Source organism: Onychomys torridus, unplaced genomic scaffold (genome assembly GCF_903995425.1).
Source record: "Onychomys torridus unplaced genomic scaffold, mOncTor1.1, whole genome shotgun sequence".
Classification (NCBI taxonomy): Eukaryota; Metazoa; Chordata; class Mammalia; order Rodentia; family Cricetidae; genus Onychomys; species Onychomys torridus.
This window is the reverse complement of record NW_023413825.1, coordinates 197541-203807: the sequence shown is the minus strand read 5'-3', so window position 1 is coordinate 203807 and position 6267 is coordinate 197541.

Genomic DNA, 6267 nt, shown 5'->3' with positions numbered 1-6267 from the left:
TCAATTTCATACACACATATAATGTATGGTGATTACATTCCACCTTATTTTTTTAATGAATATAATATTTGCAATTGTAAACATTTCTAAGTTCACAATTCACTGGCATGAATTACATTCAAGGTATTGATTACACTCATGATATTATTTGTGGTATTTGCAATATTCATTCAATAACTATATTTATGGTATTCATTAATTACATTAGTTGTATTGGTTAATTACATTCATGATATTATGTCCTGATACTACTGTCCATTTGTGGGGCTTTTCCATCATGCAAAACAGAAACTCTGTACTTACAAAATCATTGCTCTATATTATTTTCTTTTCCATCTTGAGATAACGTCTAATCTTTCTGTCTCTATGAATTTGTATATTCTATATATTTCATGTAATACAATTCTATAGTACTTGTCCATTTTAAAATTAATTTATTTTCTATTACCAGCTTGATACAGTATAAATTCTTATCCTAATAGTGGAATGGCTTGCCTCTAACTGAATAAACTGAGCTTGTTGTTTGGACATTCTCCCAGAGTCTGTGTCGTTGACTCTTTGCTTGCTTGGCCCCCTCCCCCAAAAGGGAACAACAGTACAGGACCCTGCCACAAATTCTGACCCCAGAAATGCACTCCCTATCCTATGGTCTTTTACTATAAAAAGACACATGCAGTCATTTCTCAGGGTCACAGAGCCAACTAACTGTCTGTGGCCCTAACTAGTTAGAAGTTTTTGTACCCCATGGTGATGGAATAAAGTTGCTTCTCCTCATCTAATTTTGGTGGCCTCATCCTCAATATTTGCACGATTCCCAGACCCAGCAGTTTTTAGGTGTATTTTAAGTAACATTTCTGTAGTAGTCACTGTTATAGCTTCTATAGCTGCTTCCACAGTGGCCCTGACCTGCAAGTGCGCACTGCCCATTTCATTAATCAGTTCGCTTTAATACTTCTGTGGCTTTGGCAACACAAGAATGCATAGACACAAACCTATAGCTTTGTCTCACACTTTAAAAGTTGTGGTATTGCACCTAGGGGATGCAGTATAATCAACACAGCATCAGTTAGCTCTACTGTGTCCTGCTGGCCTTAAATATGCCTGAGTTACTCCTTTAAGCTATAGTGAATCCAGATAAAAATGAGATAAAATTAAAAATCATTTGCAGGGAACATGGTGCCATAGGAATGTTCGTTTAGATTTATTAACACTCAGGTAATTAACTACTGGCCTAGGCTGTGCTCACCTCAAATTCAGTTCCCATTTGGTGCTGGCCCAAGACTTATTACAAAAGCCACAAGGATTCCACTCTTTTATAGTTAGCTGAGAAAGAGGAAGAAGCATTTCTTTATGGAAGTATTTGCTACACATTTTGAGCTTTGAGGAATGCCATGGGGAAACCAGGAGAAAACAAAAAAGAACATGTCTCATTGGGGATTTTCCCCAAGCTTGCTTCAAAATTTGCAAACCAGAGAAAACTCCCCTACTGTGAAACCTCTAGCTATGGACTACTGTAACCTGACCAGAGCAGCAGCCCTGAGCCCTGTCACTGGGGCCTCTGCCCAGGACTGAGCATTGACCAATGAGGACAACCTGTTAGATTTCTGGAGGGCTTAAAAAGGAAAAAGGCAGAAAAATAGGTGCCCAACCTTAGATAGTCAGGGCTGTGTTTATGGTGCACACAGGGAGGAGCGTAACTCTAAATCACGGCTGGAAATGATCACAACATGTGTCTTATGTTTCCTCTCTCCCAGAGTTTCCTTGCCTGGTTGCAAAGGAAGCTGTGAAGTGTCATCTTTTACCAGGAAACTGTTCCAGTCCTCACTTACATGGCAGAGACTGCGTAAGTAGAAACTCCGTGGATGGCTACTTACATTAACCAACACAGACAGTGCACCAGCCAGTCCGGACCCTACTCTTTCACATGCTGGAAATTACATGTCACAAAACTGTAGACAAAGTAACTCACCCATACTAAAGGAATATGTCTCCAAAACAGAAACCTCCAAATCCTCTCATCCCACAGCCTCACACAGCTGGACCTTCAAAACCAGGACTCAGCTCAGAGTCGGTCTACCCTAAAGCTCACTTCCCCACTTCCCTGATCCTCAACCAGGGGACTCTCTGGTGTCCATCAGTGACATTTTTCACCCGTGAGAAGAGTAGTGAAATTAGTAACATGTCCTCTTCTGACTGAGGACAGGCCTTCCAGGCACCTTCACTTCCCCTTCCAACCACAATGACATCAGAGGTGAGTCAGTCACCAGGTGGGACAGGAACCGACCTGGGAGCAGAGCCCGGAGCTGCTTGCTGTTGCCCATCTATGGTACATTTTCACCCATCATCTGGGGTAAGTGACTATGAACATTTTCCAAAGCCCTGGGTGACCCTTCTTGGTCATGATGGTCACAAAAAAGGAAAAGGAGGGGTTACAAACACATGGGTTAGTGAAAGAGAGACATCTACTTGACCTCAAGGTCTCTGCCTCTCCCCAGAATGTCCCATCCACTACCTGAGATTTTCCACAATTTCCTACACCACAGGCCAGACCTGGCCAACTTGGATACATCAAAGAGGCAGAGAGAGAAGATAACTCAGGGCCAGATCTAGAGGCCGAGGAAGTGACTGAGATTTTATTGCACCCACACAAGCTAGGAATCATCTTCACCTTCTAGAAAAGCAAATGACTCCACTCCAAAGCTCAGCAAAGAATGTAGTTTCTTATCTGTTACCCTCTTGAGGCTGGTGGCAGAGCTATGGAAAAGGCAAGTATGAAATCCCTTTTATTAATAGGTGATGTTCAGGAAAACATATTTTCATAAGGATCCTGGAGGTCCCCATCTGTATGCCCTTCGAGACTATAAAGATGGGTGAAGGACTTTGTGGCAAGAGGCAGGTTTGTTCCTGGCTGGAAATAAGAGTCTAAGGTGTTATTAATGGGGCATCAGGGCCACATGGTGAAAACAGAATAAAGCCACTTCTGATATGAACTGAGGGAAGAGGGAGCTCTTGGCCTGTAGAAGGCCACAGTGTCTCTGGGCTATGTTACAACCTCAACTAAATAGATTCCAATCACAGATCAGGGTGTAGCTTAGTGGACAATGAGTGCTTGTCTACCATACACAATGCCATGGCTTCTGTCGCCATCAGCACACACATTAAAAAGACAACTACGCTCTCATGTGTTCACTAAGATTGACTCTGAGAGGCCCATTTTCCTCCATCACTGGGAACAACTGGATCATCACCAAACAGTAATGGCTCCCAAGCCCCATTGACATAAGGCTAGGCCACATAGGTCTTTGTGGGGATGGCATAGGGTATCATGTCCAACCTAAGTATCCATGTCAGGGCTTTGGGTCATGAACCCAAGAGGAACTGAGGGGCCATGCTCTTCTCCATGTATTTAGTTAGTTGCAGTCATGAAGGAGTCAAATTTACCTTCAGCTAACGTTCGGGTTGGCTGTGTCATTTCAGTTAGCACTCAGTAAGTTACAGGTTCAACACTCAAAATCCTAAGTCATTCATTGTGACACTGGGTAAAGTGAGAGCCACATTTCTTTCAGACACATATACCCTGTCACCATGTGAGAGGCTCTGACCATTTGAACAAATAGGCAGGTTGTATATTGAATCTCAGGTGCACATATTCATGCCCCTTCTGTGGGGTTTCAGTTGCTGCTTATGATATTGGCCTTGGGTAGCAGTATTGTGCAGACAACAGAGAGAAGATGGCACCCTGTGGGACCTCCAGTCCTTAAAAAGGACTCTTTCAACTAGTGTTGATCTCTTTAAACCCCACCCCAATCCACTTTCTTGAGAACCAGGCAGAAGATGACTCACAGGCAAATGCAGAGGACCTGAGTGCTCAGAGATGGGGGGCCTTGCACTACATTCGATCACACTGTGAATCCCAAGTTTGAATTTGTGTTAATTAAATAAATTCAACCTTGGGTCAGGAGGTGAAGCCAACAACTAGCTGACAAAAAGTAATCATAGAGATTCAAAGGGAGTCTAGAAGCTCGATAGAGAGACACATAGGAAGTAGTAGGGAGGGACTTTGAGTGTGGCAGTCTTTTTTCATTTGGCAGAGCAGAAGGATGCTCTTTCTAAGATGGGATGGGGAGAAAGGAGGTCAGCTAGTTTCTCCTCAACCTCTCTGAGCTAGCAGATTTTCACCCCAGCCTCTGATTCCCAAGTCTTTCTTGGTAAATAGAATGATAGAGACTTAGTGAAAAACTGCATTTGGTGGCAGCAGCAGATGGGAGATCCAGCAGGTCTCACCAAGTCACTGCCTGAGACTCAGACCAGTAATGGCAGAGCCACAGTTACTATTTGAAACAGCAGGTGCAGCCATGGAGGGGGGAGGAAGAGAGGGTAGGAGGGAAAACAGGTGGGTCTCCTAAGCTGTGTGGGAGAAAAGGTCTTTGTTACATGTGAGCTGGGCTGCAGAACTTGATGGTATAGTCCTAAGAACTGGCATCAGAGACCCAGTGTTTCTCCTGATCCTCACTGGCCCACAGCCTCCAGGAAACAGAGCGTGCTGCATCCTTCCAGCTGCACTGACCTCCACAGCTCAGCCTGGACCAGCATCCTTCAAGGCTTTGCTGTTCAAGGCCCGCCTCCTCATAGGACATAGTAAGACTTTCCATTGAATTTCCCTGAGAAGCACCCACAGCCTGCCCTCGAGATTTGATATGTGTACAGAAATCGCACACATGGGACCAGGTGTGGACCTGGCATTCAGCTCACTAACCAGCCTGGTCCATAACATTGGTGATCTTACCAAGTGTTTGATGGTGACTGACATGAGTCACAGGACCCCAAAAAGCAAAGAATGAGTCTCAGAATTAATATAGAAGAGTGACGGGTATGGGGTAGAGGCAAGCTTGAAACAGAACCATTATTGTCCTTGTCCTGTAATGCCCTGTCTCCCACAGGTCAGGACTATGCAGATACGTTTACTGAAACTCAGGCAGTTCTTTTCTTATGTTTTTGTTTTGGTTTGGTTTTTTTTGTTTGTTTTTTGTGTGTTTTGGTTTTTGGTTTTTCGAGACAGGGTTTCTCTGTGTAGCTTTGCTCCTTTCCTGGAACTCGCTTTGGAGACCAGGCTGGCCTCGAACTCACAGAAATCTGCCTGCCTCTGCCTCCCAAGTGCTGGGATTAAAGGTGTGCGCTACCACTGCCCAGCTAGTTTGGGTTTTTTTTGTTTGTTTGTTTTGTTTTTAACATGTATGATTATTCTGGCTGCATTCATGTCTATGCACCACAAGTATGCCTAGTGCCCACAGAAGCTAGAAGAGGACATTGGATCCCCTGGATATGGAATTACAGATTGGATATGAGATGGAATGGGTGAGCTGGGTCTTCCACAAGAGCAATCAGTGCTCTTAACCACTGAGCCATCTCTCCAGTACTCACAGATGGATGTTTTCAGAGGTAGACCTGAATGGTAGAAGGTAGAGAACAAGAACTTTCTGCAACTCTGGCTGGAAGGGACATGTGTGTTTGGCAGATCTGGGTTAAGGATATGGGATGTGAACTTTCTCCATATGAAACAATTGTTACTAATACCCAGGATCTAAGGCCAATCCCTGAAAGGGATACTTCTCTGAAGGGCACAATGAGGTAAGATGAGCAACAGATGCTAAAGTCAGGTGAGATGAGTGACATCTTGATCATAGAGAGCCCTGTGTTAGGTTCAGGATCTATTGGCAGTGACAAAGCAAGGCCCTGTCCTTCACATTCCAGGAGGAGAGACAGTGGCATGTCAGAAAATGATTTCCTGTCTAATACATGAGCTGGGGAGTCCTGGAATTCTGCAGAAATTCTCCAGAAGCACGTGATTTAGTTCTAGAGTCAAATCTAACTGTCCATTGGTTTTCATGTCCTGGACAATATGCCCCCTTAAGCTACCGAGGACCAAGATTAACATCTCTGAAAAACAGGTCTTCCCAGATCCACAGACACCTGAGAAGGCCTCTAGGGTAGAGACATGGGATACCTGGCTGCAGACAGATAGCTGGTGTTAGTATTCTGACCCACCCCCTGGGGACCCACTTAGCATCCTCCTGATGCCATCCTATGTTCCCTTTAAGGCAGAATTCCTTCCCCTTTGCTCTGTCTCTCTCCCCTCTCACCAGAGGCAGTGTGCATTTCTCTCCTTTCTCCTTCCCTCCGTTCTCTCTACCCTCCCTCCAAATAAACTTGCCACGTGGACAACAAGTCTGCTGTGTGAGTAACTTTCCACTGTGCATCACCTAGTAT